The sequence below is a fragment of the Lemur catta genome, chromosome 15 (genome assembly GCF_020740605.2).
Source record: "Lemur catta isolate mLemCat1 chromosome 15, mLemCat1.pri, whole genome shotgun sequence".
In the NCBI taxonomy this organism is placed as follows: Eukaryota; Metazoa; Chordata; class Mammalia; order Primates; family Lemuridae; genus Lemur; species Lemur catta.
In genome coordinates this window covers 50,524,825-50,541,266 of record NC_059142.1, presented here as the reverse complement: position 1 = coordinate 50,541,266, position 16,442 = coordinate 50,524,825, and the positions used below count along the sequence as shown (strand labels likewise).

Here is a 16,442-nt window from a genome sequence, read left to right as displayed (position 1 = left end):
ACTCCCTGCACTGACTCACGGGCTCTCTGGCTTTATCTTCACAGGGCCTTCCCTCTAAATTCTAGAACTGACATCTTCCCTTCTTGCTTTCCTCCCCAGCTCATGGGGTTTCTTGGGCAACAACTGATTTTCAGGACGTGCTCCGACTAGCACACCAGGCCCCCAGGGGAACACATTAATCTTTTCTCTTTGCTTCCAGGCCGGGATGTAGGATGCCGTTACAGGTTGGATGAGGGATGCTGCTGCTGCGGGGAGGGGAGGGGAGGGAGAAGCAGGCAGCGCGGGCAGCAAATGGTATCAGTTGCCTGTGTGTGGGCAACAGGAGCAACCGAGGGTGGGAAAGAACCAGCTGCAGAGAGGACAGTACTCTCGTCGGATCTGCGGTCGAGGGGCCGGGACACGGTTATGACCCTCCTGAGTGAGCTCCCGTGTCCTGGCAGTGATGAGCTTTCTGGTGTCTCTCGCATTAATCTGAGGCTGATTTACCGCCGGGCTGAGACCCCTCCGTGGGTGCACAGTGCAGATGCTGCACTGATTGCTGCACTGAGGATACATTTTGGAGAAACGCAGTCAGTTCCTTTTGCCTCTGATGGGTTTGTGTTTTTTGCCAAGGGCTTTTTCCTCTGGTGGTTGGAGCTTTCTGTGATGGATCCTTTTTCTTGCTTGGGAAGGGACACTTGTGATTTTTCTAGCCTAAGTTAGCCCAACCCTCCCAGGTAACTGTGGACACCCCCCCCTCTCTCGTCTGCTGCCTGGGAGGGTGCTCTGATGCACAGGCCAGTTTTAGGGTGTCTACCCAGGATATATTAGTTATCTGGGTCTTCTAGATAAAAGAAACAAACATGCACACACACACACACACACTGCACACGCTTGTACATGTGTTTATCTTAGCAGGGCTCTTTTTTATAATAGCTGTCATATCTCACTCTAGCAGATCCGTGAATTCTGAAAACACCATCACCTCCAAAAAATATCCCCATCTTCCACCTGACTATATTTCCTAGCCTTCCTCTGTGGTAGGCAGGTAGTCGTTCTCGACAGATAACTGTCAAGGGAGAAATGCCCATGCCCAAAAGAGTCGGGCTAGCTTGTGTTGGTGTCACGGATTTCTCGGTTCAAGCCCCGCCTTGAAGTTTGGGAAACCCATCCCCTAAGGAGCTGGAAGTTCCTCCTCTCTTGAGCCTATTGGGTGTGATGTTCGCACAAGGAACCTCTGCCTGAAAAAACATGATTCCACCCCCAAGCTGGCAGAGGTGCCAGCCCGCGCCCTCCCTGGGGTGGCCTCCTGGGTCTTGGGTGGCTGCGTTGCTCTCTGCTGGGCTTGTCACCCTGGTCCAGCTACACCAAGACCCACCTTATGGCCAAAGGGCTCTGCTCCCCAGATGCACTATGTCTCATATAAGTGGCTTAGCAAGTTATGGGGAGGAGTGTTTGGAGGAATTCACCCTTCTGTGGAGTGGGAGTTGTTATCTTTCTTCTGGAAATTTTTAGATTTATGGACCGTTGGGTGTAGAGCAGGCCAGAGGGACTATTCAGTCTGAATCGCCTGGTTTTACAGATAAGAGTTGAAGTGACAAGATCAGGTAGGTTCTTAACAGAACTACTTCTCTGTTCAGGTTTCCCAGCTCTTGGGTGGCGTGGCACCCCGTCTTTCTCTGGTCATCCCCCCTGGTATGTTTTCCCACTCACTAAGCCTCCCCGTCTTGCTTATACAGATGCTCCCTGACTTCCAGTGGGGTTACATCTCCGTACACCCATCCTAAGTTGAAAATGTCATAAATCAAAAATGCGCTTAATACACATAACCTACCAAACATCATAGCTTAGCCTACCTTAGACATGCCCCGAACACGGATGTTAGCCTGCAGTTGGGCAAAATCATCTATCACAAAGCCCATTTCATAATAAGGTGTTACATACCTCATGTAATTTACAGTGGAATGCTGTACTGACAGTGAGAAACAGAATGGTTGTATGGGTGCTCAAAGTACAGCTTCTGTTGTGTGTATATCGCCTTTGTACGATCGTAAAGTAAAAAAATCATAAGTTGAACCACCGCAAGTTGGGGACCATCTGTATTTTATGCATCTCGGCATCTTTGTCTCTCTCTCCCAGCTCTCGCTGGTGTTTCTCTCCCTGCTTTCGTACGAGCAGCCAAACATCACACACTGACACGTACCTCTGAACGCCAGGGTCACGCTCAGGCCCAGCTTACAGTCTTTCACTTCAATTTCTTCTTTTCTTTCTAGCAAGATAGGATGATCCTGTTGATATTGTTGATAATAGTTTTCTGCCCGTTTTCTGGTATTTGAGAAGGATCGATTGCTTCATTTGTCTCCTGGCCTCCCCTGGAGGCCGTTGGCTCCCTGCTGTCAGGTGGCTGACGGGAAAGAGGAGTCCCACATCACCTTGGAGCCCAACAAAACTGAGTGGCTCATTCAGGCACCACTTGGCTTCATTAGCCCTGTGTTTGTGGCTTTAGGCTAATTTGCTCCCATCAAACTGCTTGGCATGTTAGTACCGTCCTGCAGTAGTCCGGGAATTATCTTGATCTGTCACTTAGTACCCTCAGTTCAGTTAGTCCGAAGGTCAGCATTGCAGGAGCAGAGCCTTGCTGGACTTCTCTCTTCGAGGCGGGCTCAGCTGCCCTCGGGGATTGCCACGCGGCTGGCGTCGTAGGAAGAAAACTCATGTACCTTGAGGGCGTACCACTACCAGGGCCACCTTTGTACTTTTGGGGACCCCGGGAGCTTTTGCCTTCCTGGGTGCCTTCCTCCACAAAAAAAAACCTAAAAATTATATTTTACAGCTGTGTTGGTAGATGACTATGATCCTGGCTGGATTCATTATTATATATTCATTATTCCTTCTTCTGATTTGAAAAGAAATTAAAACATTTTTGTGGGTCCCTAAAACATTACTGGGCATCGCACCTCCTGTGCCTGATGGGTCACTTGGCCCTGAGGCCACCGCAGGTCTCTTCCCCAGATGGATGAGCCAAAGCCTCTACCTGGCCAAGCCTCTGGGACACACCACCTCGTCCTTTATTGGTGAGTCAGAAGAGACCGACTTTATTCTGTGAGGTTGGAACTTTGATGGTAAGTTTGTGCCACTAGAAATTGGTAGAGCGCTACATCTTGCCCACCACATGACTCCAGAGCTAAGTTTCCTAAGGGACCATTTAGGCCATAGAAGTCTCAGGGTGATAGAGGTGCCCGAGGGGAGAGAGTTTTACATTACAGGCATTGTGGTAGGTGGGGGTCTGATATGGCCCCTAAGAATTGCACCCCCCTGGTGTGCCCTAGAACCCCTTTCTGTGATGAGATTTCACTCCCATTAAGTTATTGATTAGGTTATCAATCAGTTGAAATTGAAGTCATCAGAAGGGAGATTATCCTGGGTAGGTCTGACAGAGTCAGGCGAGCCCTTCAAAGAGGGACTGGGCCTTAGTGGGGCCAGAGAGACCTGGAGTGAGAGAGGCATCTCCTGCTGCCTTCCGGAAGCAAACAGAATTGCCCACCGAGGGGGCCACGTGGCAAGAGCCTAAGGGTGGCCTCTGAGAGGTGAGAGTGGCCGCCAGCAAGAAGCCAGCAAGCAAATGGGGATCTCCGTCCTTCAGCTGCAAGAAGCTAAATTCTTCCCACAACCTGTGTGCTTGGAAGAGGACTGTGAGCCTCAGAGGAGACCGTGACCCCGGGCACAGTCTTGATTTCGGCCTGTGAGCCTCTGAGCAGAGGACCCAGCTCGAACTTGGACTCTGGATCCATGGAAACAGGAGAAAGAGCTTCCTTTGAAGCCCCTGCGTTTGTGGTAATTTGTCACGCAGCAGCGGAAACCTTATGGAGGCATGCCGCATGTCTCAATTTGGTTATTTGCTTTGGAATTTGGGCTTTCAGAGAAGAGAGAAAAGGGAGGAATGTCAGTCCCCATGTACCCGTGGCAGGAAGCAGAAAAACATTCCTGTAGAAGCAGGCTGCTTCCAAACCACCTCAGCTGCCAAGTCCTCATCAAGCCCAGAGAAGTTTAATAATTAATTCTGCTCTGACAGAGTGATGCTGTGGATGAAGCCCCATAAAAAAAAATCAAATTGGTTCAAAGCCACCACGTTTCTTTTGAAGTGGTCCACGTGCCGTTTGCATGCTGTTTCTGTAGCATAACAATGCACAGGGATTTCCACTCCCACCAGAGCTCGTCCCCCTTCCTTGTCCACCCTCTTTGGAGTCCCTGACTGTTAAACTGATGCCACCTTTTCTAGCAGGCTTGGTTTGGGCTGAGTACCTTGGCAAGCAGCTCCTCTTAGGAAGCTGTCTCAGCCTGGGAGGTGGCAATTATCGGGAGGCAGAAAAACTATTTTCAGAAATTGTTTGCAGTTTTAAGTTTCAGGCCCTGGCGGTCAGGGTCCCTGGGGGAATGGGCTGCTGAGAAGGCTGTGGGCTGGGAGGAGGGGCGGGAGGCTGAGGGGTTGAGGGTGACATTGGCCGTGAGCGTGGGAGGGAGTCTGGGGGGGCCTGCTCACCCGCCGGGGCTCCACCAGTGTCCGGCTCCCGGCTGCCCACCCGTCAGGCCGGCAACGTCGTGCTTTGCTGAAATGGTTTAGGAGACAAACATGGAAGGCCTCTTGACTTTTTTTTTGTCTTTTTTTAAAGGCTGATCTTTTTCTCCTGGTCTCTTGTGGTTAATGCTCCTCTTTGAGTCCCTCGATGCTGATTGGGGTCTGATGGTTTAGTGCCTCCAGGGGGTATCTCTGTCCCTTCAGAGGACCAAACTGCCTCCTTCACATTTTTCCTGCTAGGCCATCTTCCGCAGCAGTCGTTGTATTGCCGGCTTTTCTCTTGTAGCCCAGAGATCTGGTTTTCAGGCTGGGCCCTTGCCCCGCAGAATCTCGTGTTGGTTTTCGCCTGTCTGCGCCCGTGAAGTGAGGTCTCTGTGGGCGGTCACGTGCGGGCTGAGAAGAGGCTGAGGTCTGTGGTTCCACCCTCTGGGCTTCCGCTGGGCCCAGAGAGATGGGCCAGACCGAGAGGAGCATGATTGCCCTGCAGGCTGGACGCCAGGCCCGTAGGCGCCCACCCTTGGGTCTGTACTCACGGCGTTGCTTCCTGAAGCTTACGTTATCACGGTGTGTTGCTGGTTGACCACCAGGAACAGCGTGGAGCCAGAGGAGTGGAGGGATTTGAAACCAGAAGTTCTGGGTTCAAATTCTGCTTGTGCCTCTGACTTAATAGTGTGATATTAAGGGAGTCATTAGCTTCTGTGACTTAGTTTCAGCACACGGAAAATGGAAGCTATGTTGGTTTGTTATGGCTGTCAAGAGTACCATAGATTGGGTGGCTTAGACAGCAGAGATTTTATTCTTTCAGAGTTCTGGAGGCTGGAAAGCTGGAATCAAGCTGTCAGCAGGGTCCCCAGGCCATTCTGTTTGGCTTGTAGAGGGCGTCTTCTCCCTGTGCCTTCACATCTTGTCTCTGTGCGTGTCTCTGTGTCCACATCTCCTCTTCTTACAAGGACACCAGTCATATTGGATTAGGGCCCCCTAATGATTTCATTTTAATTTAAATGCCTCTTTAAAGACCCTTCTCCAGGTAAAAAAGTGGCTACGCTCTGAGGTTCTGGGAGTTAGGCCTTCAACATATGAATTTCGGTGGGGAGGGACACAGCTCAGCCCATATGATGCTGCCTGTCTGTTTAACCTCAATAGAAGATATTGATGATCAAATACAATAATATAAGAGAAGCCACGTTAGAAACTGAACACATTAGAGACCGGAGAATCTGTGCAGACAGAGTTGTTTTTTTTATAATGTTGGGGTCATTACCAAGCATATTCTCTTTGCAATCCGATCCGTCTTCTCTGCTTTTTCTCACCCTGGCTCTGCCACGCTGTTCTCAGACTGGGCTGCCTCACCAGGAGTTTACGGCAACAGGCCTTTTGAGGAATCAATCCACTTTGTGGCTTGTGGCTTTCTTAGGGCTGGCTCTTCGGGGTGTGCTGTCTTCCTCGTTTTCCTAGAGTCGAGAAAAATCATTTTATGATTGTCAGAGCTGTTGTAAAGATTGTTGAAGGTCTCTTTCCCAGCATTGGTAATAGAAACGCTGGTTTGTTTATTTTTATTTTCATAAATTGTGGTGAAGAGAAGGGAAGGGCTGGGTTTTATGGAATAATTTTGCCTTCTCGGTTTTTCATAATCTCTAGTTGGTGTGACAGGGGATGATATCTCTATATGTGATAAATTCTACTGAATCATTTTTAAGGATGATAAACACAGACATTTATTTGTGAAAGTGATAGATGCTTTGAAGCCAAGGGCTCCAAGGGCACTACTGCTTTTTCCCCCCCTGAATAAAATATGATCATGCTCCACTGTAAGGAGAAACGCTTTGGTGAATATTCTGAGCATTGGATGCAGAATAGGATTGCTTTGAACACTGTTCCCTAAAAATTCATCTGCTGAATATTAATAGGTTTTATATATAGCTGAATACGTATGGGAAATGCAGGATTAGACAAAACCATGTTCTTTGCTGTGGAATTTCTCAGCACCTTTATCTGCTCATGAATAGACTTTACTGAACATTTTTGTCCGTGGAATCTTTTCCCTGGGAGTATCTCGTGAATCAGGGAGCTCTGGGCAACTGCGGTTTAGGACACAACAAGGTGTTAAGGAGATTTTTGTCCACACGTGGAGTCACAGCCTGTTACTTAAGAACAGTTTACATCATCATTGCGCACAGAAGAACAATTATTAGGTTACTATGGACTGTTACGTTCTCAGTATCAGTACATAACTCAAAGGCAGACGTTTCTATCTTTCGAGCGTCAGTTAGTGGGGAAGGAAGCAGAGGGGAAAAGAATTGCATTGTTTCAAGCTAGAGGCTGGTGCTTTTCCTGTTTTACTTATATGTGTGTTCCTTTTTTTTTTTTTTTTGAGGCAGAGTCTCTGTTTCCTGGGCTAGAGTGCCGTGGCGTCAGCCTAGCTCACAGCAACCTCAAACTCCTGGGCTCAAGCGATCCTCCTGCCTCAGCCTCCCAAGTAGCTGGGACTACAAGCATGTGCCACCATGCCCGACTAATTTTTCCTATATATATTTTTAGTTGTCCAGCTAATTTCTATTTTTTTAGTAAAGACAGGGTTTCGCTCTTGCTCAGGCTGGTCTCAAACTCCTGGCCTCGAGCAATCCTCCCACCTTAGCCTCCCAGAGTGCTAGGATAACAGGCATCAGCCACCGCGCCCAGCCATGTGTGTTCATTTTAAAGGAAGTAAAGGTTGGTTCTCCCTGTTTTTGACTACACTGTTACATATGCATTCATGTGCGTAAACATGCACAAGTGTAAAGTCAGGTCTAAATCAGGTTTTATGCTTTTGGCTCTTTGACAGTCATAAAACCCAAAACTTGTCTGTACAAATCAAAGCATCAGAATCAATAAAATTGAAACCAACAATGTTTTGTAACATGGCAGGTGCTATTTTGCTAAAAAAATAACCACCAATTGCAGCATGCCAGGGGTACCGGCTCCCTTTGGTTCTGACAGTTCTATCCCATGGAAGCTGCTGGATGGAGTCAGCTCTCCTGGTGCTGTTCTAGAACTATTTGGAAACCTCCGTCATTTATATGAGGCTCCCTGCAGTATTCTGGCCTGTGCTTGGCTCACACACATCCTGTGTCTGTTGAGCCTGCTCCCTTGCGTCTCCCGTTAGCCCTGAACGATTAAAGCAGCCCTGCTGGGACCTGCTCCATCGCAGACGCAAGTGCAAATGTAGACACTGGAGTCCAGCACTAGGATTTGGTTATAAAGGGGTCACCCTAGTGATTCAGATGGTGGTTATTATTTTCTCTTTAGATTATCATATAAGTGAAAATACAAAATTTAAAATTTGTATGAAACCTTGAGACCTCTGAGAATGTGTCCTGGTGTCTCCCACTGGAGAAGCCCTGTTTTAGGGGAATGAGGGATTGTGTTGGTGGCATTAAGCTAGAGCAGTTGTTTGTAATCTGGCTCTGTGGGGAGCCGCTGGGAATTCATGGGAATGTCTCACGTTGCACACAGCACACGTCCGTGTCTATGTGCTGCGATAGATTGCACATGGCCACAGAGTCTCCCCCTGTCTGCATCCATATCCGACAACATAACGCTGCGGATCCTACAAACAAGAAGTGCCGTTGATTTGTCCCCTCTTTCCATAGGGATGGCTGTTGACTTGCGTTGCTCGGTGGGATAGGAGCACATGTGACACAAGCAGAGACTTGAAAAGTACTTGTCACTGGACACCGAGTTTACCATGTAAGTGAGCTCAGTCTGGCCAGCCGGAGGACGAGAAACCCCGAGGAGAAGAATCGCTGTTCCCGATCAATAGTCGGCCAGCTCCAGGCCGACAGCCTGCCAGCTGCCAGCTGCACGCGCCGTCTCAGACCGTCCCAGCCCTGGGCGAGCCACCAGCTGACCGCAGATGCACGAGTGAGCCCGGGCAGACCCGCAGCAGTGCCCAGTTGACTGTAGAACAGTAACTGTTTTTAAGCCACTAAATTTTGGGGTGTTTTGTTATGTAGCAATAGGTGCTTTGATACATGTGCATTTTTGTGGGAACAGAAATCTTGGCTTTTGGTGGATTTCTGAAGGGATCTGTTGCCCTCCAAAGGGATAACACAGGTCGGAAGAGGTGGCCTGAGAAAGCCCCGCGGGCGGTTCTCAGCCCGTTGAAGAGCCAGAAAGGGCTCAGAGTGGATTCCATGGGTGTATTTTAATGAAGTCTAGGACTGGACCTGGGATTAGATGAAAAGCAGATTGAGGATTAGCAAGCAAATAACTTCCCTATAGTTAGGTGCTTGCATTCCTGTAGATTTCTAGTGTTTTAAGGAAAATCATTAATGTGATGAACTCAAAAAAAAAAAAAAAAAGCAAAATGGTTTGGAAAACTCTGCTAAGCCCTGTATCTCTGCCAGCCTGTTGGCTGGGGGGAGACCTGCCTCTGGAATACAAGCACAGAGCTGCGTACCTGGAGCGACGGCTACTGGAGGGCTGTCTGCGGATTCTCAGAGCCTTATCTTTGCAGAGCAGTGCGGGGCTTTAAAATCTGCTTTATGGGATTAAATAGGCTTGATTACGAATAGTAATTTGGCATCAGAAATAGGAGAGGGTTTTATCCCTCAAAAGATACTTGAGCACTAGTGTACTTACAGAGCTTAAATATAGCTAGAAGTCCATGATGGGCTTCACTGTCGTGACCCTTTAGGTTAAGGCCAGGAAGGGGATGGGAGGAAGCTGGGTGGCCTTGGGGGGACCGTGAGCTTCAGGGTGGAAAGATCTCGCCCTAAAGGGGAGTGGGCTAGGCTGCCCCGTTCTGAGTATCTCTGCCAGAAAGAGGACTGGAGATGGGATGTTTGGGCAGAGTCACAGGATAGGTATCTCCCCATCCTCATGTGGTCTCGGGCTGGTACCGACGATCTTGTGCAATCGAGAGGATAGAAGCCAAGGTTGGGTAGAAAGTCATGCATTCTGGCCTTAGCTAGGACGTCTTTAAGCCTTTCATCCCTTCTCTGCACTGATCCTTCTCTCCTTTCCCCGGGCCTTAACCACTTTGTGGTTACCTGCATCTGTGTTTTCTGTGTTATGCATCATTTTCCTCTTGTTGCGGAGCCTCTTGTAGTAGTTCAGGTAAATTAATCGAATTATTGAACACTGGCCACGTCCTGGGCCCTGACTGTAGAGCTGCAAGACACAGCTCCTGCTTTAAGGGGTTCATGGTTTTTAGATTGAACTGAAGAGTCACTCTGCAGTTTGGTAAATCTATGAGAGAAGAATGTTCGGCATGTCAGGGGAGGACCGAGGGGGGAAACATTTGATCCAGTCTGGGCTGAGTGTATCCAGGAAGGCTTCCTGGAGGAGAGAGCCCAGGCTTTTTCAGCTAGGATTTTAAAAGCCTCAAGTATGGAATAACTTACAGCTTTAAAATCTGCCTTGCTGACCACTGATCGGATGCAGTGTTGTTGCTGGAAGGGGAAGGGACAGAAGCTGAGTTAGAGATGCAGTCCCTGTGCCTCGGACAAGGCAAGGACTGTACTTCAGAAACCAGCAGGGACCACGTACTTTGAATCATCCTTCTCCTTGTCGCTAGGGACCCCGACTATGACCCCTGATCCCTGAACATATAGGTAAACTGAGGTGAGGAAGATGGCAGTGACCTGCCTGACAGGGCCCAAGGCAGGACCGCACCCCCTGCCTCAGTGTCTGTGCCACTCCATGTCCCCGTTTGCTCTGAGGCTGGCCGCCCGTCACCCAGAGCCAGCCTGGCCCTGGGCAGCAGCCCGCTGCCGGGCTCCCCGCGAGAGAAGGTCATCTATTATGTAAGCATCATCCATATTCTGGCTGTTGATCAGGGGCGACATTTAATTTTTTTTCCATTATGTGGAATAATTTAAGATTGTGTTACGAGTGTCATGATTATGGCAACTTCTCAGTAATAAAAACAGCATCAATTATTGAACATCGCCTTGTGTGTCTGGGTTAAGTGGGGATGGCGGGAGGCAGAGGCCGGGCGGGGGAGGAGGCAGAGCCCGCCCAGGGCTCCAGGCAGGCGAGGGAGGCGCCCGCCACAGCCCCCCGGGCATCCACGTGTCTCGGGGACAGAGCGGGGCTCCTCCTGGGATCCCTGTTCCCTTCTCAACTGGGGTGTAACGCTTGGCCTCGCCTTTGTTGTGGCTGTCAGGGCCACCAGTTAATGCCCTGACCTTTCTCTTGGCCCGTCCCCAGGGAGTTCTGAGCTGTTGACAAGCCTCAATTAAAGAGACTGCGCTCCATGGGGCCGGGGAACCTTGGTCATCACAGCCCTAGTTGAACAAAACCTCGAGAAAGGTTGCCAGAGCTCCCCGCGCCTGCATTAATGTGGCAGAAGGTGTGCGTGGCTTTGGCGAGGGGCAGGCTTGCCCCCTGCATGCTGGCCAGCACCTAAGGTTGGTCTGCCGTGCTTTCCCCCCCACAGCTGTCAGTAGCAATGACACACCCCAGTGCGGACGAACCAGAGAGCAGGTGACTGCACAGAAAACACATCGAAGGTTGCTGTGGGGACTTGAAGCAAATGCGTCGCACCAAGCTGCCTGCAGTGCTTGGGCACCTAGTGACATTTCCCCAGTTGTGCTTTGCGGCGGCGGGGAGGGGCCTTAGTTTGCAGCTGTAGACTCCATCTGGAGACAGCTGTGCCTCGGGTGGTGCTCTAGCCCAGCGGTCGCCAACATTTTTGGCACCAGGGACCGGTTTCATGGAAGACAATTTGTCCACGGATGGGGGGGGTGGAGCTTGGCAGCGATGCCAGCCGTGGGGAGCTGCCGTAAATACGGATGAAGCTTCACTCGCTCACCCACTGCTCACCTCCTGCTACGTGCGCCTCCCACTCCCGTTCCTGTTTCGTGGAAGACAATTTTTCCACGGGGGTGGGGTGTGGAGCTCTGCGGGAGGTTGGGGACCGCAGCTCTAGCCTATTTCTCCTGTGACTTGTTTCTTTTGGGGTTCTGGAAACATCAGCCACCAGCAGTTGTCTTCCTCCTGCCTGGGACAGCAAACCATGCTGAACAATGCCTGGATTCTGTGTCTTGAAGGAGATGCTCACACTGTTTTCTGAAGCCTTTGAGTCTAACGGAGGGCATGTGGCAGGGCTGCTTTCCTGCCTCCTGCCCCCCTCCCCCCCTTCATTTCATTTCATTTCATCTCATCTCATCATCCTTCTCTTCCTTTCTCTTCACTTCTCTCTCCCTTCTGGAAAGCGCTATTCTTTTCCAGCTCCTGCCTCATTGCACGGCTTGTCCAGAGTGGGCGGCAGTTGCTCTGTTTGTTCTGAGCCAGAGACTGGCTCCGAACCATGAAAGAGAAGATTGATAATGATTCCATGATAAGAGGACAGTGACCTCAAGTTCCGTGGCCCTGGAGGGTGGCACCTCCTGCCTCCGGTGGCCCAGGTTCCACTTTCTGTACTGAGCTGGATTTGGAGGAGTGGGTAGGGAAAGGGGCTTGGGGAGGGAGCCCTGGAGAAGGAAAAGGGGGTGTTCTCACAGCTCGGGAAGGAGCCCGTGTATTCAGCACCTTGACATTTGGGAGCTACAGGGTGACACAGCTCACCTGAACCGACCAGAGCCCCAGGGGCCCACCTGCAGTGGTGTGGGAGGACGGGGAGGGAGTGACTCACTGGCCCTCTGAGGGGCAACAGAGCAGACTGCCAGGGCTGTGGTGGGAGGTCAAGAACAGCCTGTGTTAGTCACGTCTGTCCTGGAAGGGATCACGCTGTCAGCATACCCACTTTGTGGGGCTACAAGGATTGAGTGAGGTAGTGTGGATAGAAAAACTGCAGAGATTTAAAAGAAAGAAAAGCCCCAGAAACGTAAGGAATAATGTCAAGTAGGGAAGAGGGCAATGCAGAGAAGGAATCTCTCCCGGGTCTTGGTGCCCCTGCACAGGCCAGGGCTGTGTTTGTTCAGGGCTCCCAGCAAAGAACGCCAGTGTGTCCCCGTGCGGTCCCTGTGCCAGTGACAGGGGCTCCGTGGAGGGAGGGCTGTCAGCCCAGCAGGTGCTTCCTGACTTTGTACCCCACCACCAGGGACACTATGATAAAGTCACCAAGGCAGGGTGAGTGTCTCCCTCTGGGGCTGTTCCTTGAAATTCCAAGGGACGTGTTTCTCTGTTTTCCTCATCAACAGTTGAGCCTGGGGGGCGGGGAATGCTGAGAATCCCAGAAGGGAGTTTGACAGGCGCCCCGGGAGGCCGGTGCCTGGGATCAGAGACAGGGGCAACTGCTGCCGGGTGCGGAGATCTGGAAGGAGCTGCCCTGGGCATCACTCCAGAGACGCCTTGGGCAGCCCCTGTGCTGCACGGCCGACCTCGGCCCTTCTGAAGGCTGAATATGAAACTGAACGTGTGTGCGGGGCGCAGGCGGAAGGGGGTGCAGGTGGATTTGCCGGGTCTCTGTCTAGCTTTTAAAAGGGCAGCTTTTAAGTGAAGTTAGGGTGGGGTTTTCTTCGTGCCCCTCTGCTCCCCAAAACACAGAAATAAAGTGATGGAAACAAAGGAATATATTAATAGACTGATAAAGTGGGAAAAGGATATGGAGGGGGGAGTCAATGTTTGTTCCCCTGTTTTCAGGTCTTTGCTCAAATGCCACTTTCTCAGAGAGGACTCTTCTAGCATCGTACCTAAAGGAACACTCCCGCTTTACCTTTAAGAATGGGCCAGCTCACCTGAAACACTTAGACATTCCCTAGCACAAAGCTAGAACCCAGCACACGTTCCTACTCTGCTAGGATGGCTGTGAGCTATGGATATGACTTATTTTTCTTCTTAACATCACTAGTTGGCACTCTTATTTTTTAATTTATTATCGATGGGTTTATTATTGTCTGTCTTGAAGGAGAATGCAAGATTCATGAGGCTAGGGGACTTGGCTCTTTTGTATTGTGAGCACCCAGAACAGCTCTGGTATATGGTTGATGCTTAATAAAAATGTCCTGAATCCATGAAGGCAGACAGGCAGTCTTCATGGGGAAAGTAGCAAAATTCTTCTCTTCACAGTAAAAAGAGCGTCTGTGAGTTCCCAGCATTGCCTATAATACAGAGAGCTTTGGGGTCCTGATCACCCTAAATCTTTCTAAAGCAGGGCATCTCAACATCAGCACTGGTGACATTTAGCTGGGTCATCGTTTGTTGTGGGGGCTGTGCATCATAGGTGTTCAGCAGCTTCTTTGGTCTCTCTGCACTAGAGATGCCATTAGCAACCCCGGCCGCCAGTTGTGACGTTCCAAAATGCCCATTGCCAAATAAATGTGTAGTCCTTGGGAGTAGGGGGGAGGGCAAAATCGCCTGGGTGAAAACCCTGTTCCAAATGAAAACGAGTCTCTGCACACTGCACCTTAGCAAACCGGCTCCCATCAAAGAAGCAGTTATAGCTTACAGCGTATTAATGCTGCGGCATTTCTGCTGTGATGAAGTGGTTCTCGTTCCATTCCTTCCCCCAGTTATGCATCAATCACATTATAAAAAGACGGAAGACGAAGGAAAATCAGCTGACATGCTTTCATAGTGAAGCACGTCTTTTATTACTGCAACGATGCCGCGGATGTCAGCAGGAGATGTAGAATTAGAAATAATTAAAGCACATAAACAAACACAGAGCTGCGACTGTGTGGCCCCCAGCATATCACACAGACACCAGCTGTCAGCTGGGGGTGGCGAGAGGGGGTTTCTGCAGAGGCAGAAACTGGCCTCCCCTAAGCCTCTGTCCCCAGGAACCCATCCGTCTGCAACGTCAACTTCGACGGTGACACGGCTGCCTCTCTGTGGGACAGAAGAGGCAGATGCCCGGGATTCTACAGAGCAACCCAGAAACTTCAAGGGTGGCTCAAACAGGGCTAGGAGGCTTTCTTTTTTTTTTTTTTAAACAAAGTTAAATGGGGTATTGGCACCCTTATTAAAGTGCATTAAAGAGGACATTGCAAATGATAAGGACAATATTGATGTATTAGACAAGTAACACATGAAAGGAAGGGCTTATGTACTCATTTTTAACAGTTGGAAAGAAACAGTGAAATAAAATACCTGAATCATTATGTTCTCTCATCTCTGATCATCATGACAATGAAAAAACAAGGAGTGTTTATGTGTGCATGTTTGTGTGTGCAAGACACAGCCTGGCATACCTTTTGTGTGATTCCTTCATAAAAGAAGAAATCTTGGGCAACTATTTCATAAGAGAAGGAATCTTGGGTAATGTTGGGTAACTACCCAAGATGATAGTTTTAGAATTTTCTTCTAAAATGGATGCATTTCTGTGATAGGATTATAAGACTTCTCCTCTCCCATATTAGAGTTACATATTTCAAATGGAAACCTGTCTTTGTTTGGAACTATATTTGCCTGGTCCTGTGGCCTGAATGATGGTGTCCCCTCCACCAAAATGCATATGTTGAAATTCTAACCTGCAAGGTGATGGTATTAGGAGGTAGCACATTGGGAGTCGATTAGGTTGTGAGGGTACTGTCCTCATGAGTGAGACTAATACTCTAATAAAAGATGCCTGCTTGGTATGGAGGCACAGGCCTGTATTCCCAGAAACTCCAGAGGCTGAGGAGGGAGTGTCACTTGAGGCCAGGAGTTCGAGACCAGCCTGAGCAAGAGTGAGACCCCATCTCTACAAAAAATGGAAAAATTAGCCACTCATGGTGGCGTGTGCCTGTAGTCCCAGCTACTTGGGAGGCTGAGGTGAGAGGATCGCTTGAGCCCAGGAGTTTGGGGCTGCAGTGAGCTATGATTACATCACCTCTCTCCAGCCTGGGTGACAGAGCAAGATCCTAGCTCTTATAAAACAGAAAAAAAGATGCCTTGAGTGAGACCCCTTGGAGACTCCTTGCCCCTTTCCACCACGTGCAGACACAACTAGAGGTACTGTCTTTGAATTAGGAAGTAGGTCACCGGACACAGACTCTGCCAGCCTTGATCTTGGACTGCCCAGCCTCCAGAACTGTGATAAGTTTCTGTTGTTTAGAAGCCGCCCAGTTTATGGTGTTCTGGCAGACCAAGCTGAATAGATGGTTGTTCTTGCCCACTGAGATGATTCTGCCTGGCTTCCCCTAGCTTTGAGGTTTGGGGCTGAAAGTGAAGGTGCTTCGTATAGTTGGCCGAGGTGCTTGTCTGCCTCTTTCCCGGGGAAGTTCTGTGAATTTTAAGTGGTCACAGGGTTGGGGCTTCCGAATGATACCTTTGGAAGAGCAGCTTACTTGCCCCATTACGGATTCGTTTGTTTCTTCCTTAGTGGAACACGAGGTCTGTAAGAGCTGAGACTTTGTCTTGTCCACTGAATACAAAGTTGGCAGTCGATAAATATTTTTTTAAATAAACATGTGGATCAAGTGCATGACTTTGCTTGGTTGATGGGAAATAGTCCAATTGACTAGTTAAGACAAAGCAGAAGGGTGGCATGTCTGTTTTAAGGCCATCTGGACTTAACTCCAAATATGTGTGCATTCTCTGTGACTCTCACTGTTTCTTTCCTTCGAGATGCTTTCGTTTGGACCTTCTCCTGTGTTGATCTCATGGGAAACACGGAGGTGGTGAATTCCTAAACATGTTGACCGTGATTCCCATACTGAGGCTGCTATCCAAGCGAACCTGCCATATGGGCTTCTTTTGATAGATCAGGAACTAAGTATGTTGTGTGGTTTGCCTGGTGGTGATGAGTATAGTGGAATTTTGGTGTGTGGGCCTCGATCTTTTTTGGTATATATTTTTCCCAATTCCAGGATCAGCACTGACTCCTCAGATCTTGTTTTTTGTGACCCCCAAAGTCCTGCACCCAGAAAGCTTATCATCCTAATTACTCAGCTGGGTCAGCCCAGGGACCGGCTCAGGCCCCGTGCTGTTGGTAGAGATGGGTGAGTTGCTTCAGCACCTGTGAGCCAGACGCGTCTGG

At 49.6% G+C, this 16,442-nt stretch overlaps 1 protein-coding gene across 4 annotated transcripts in view; it reads left to right on the top strand.

The window, feature by feature from the left end:
• Positions 1-16,442, top strand: part of SLC39A11 (solute carrier family 39 member 11) — a 356,160-nt gene that overhangs the window by 137,976 nt on the left and 201,742 nt on the right. The gene's annotated exons all lie outside the window — the stretch shown is intronic.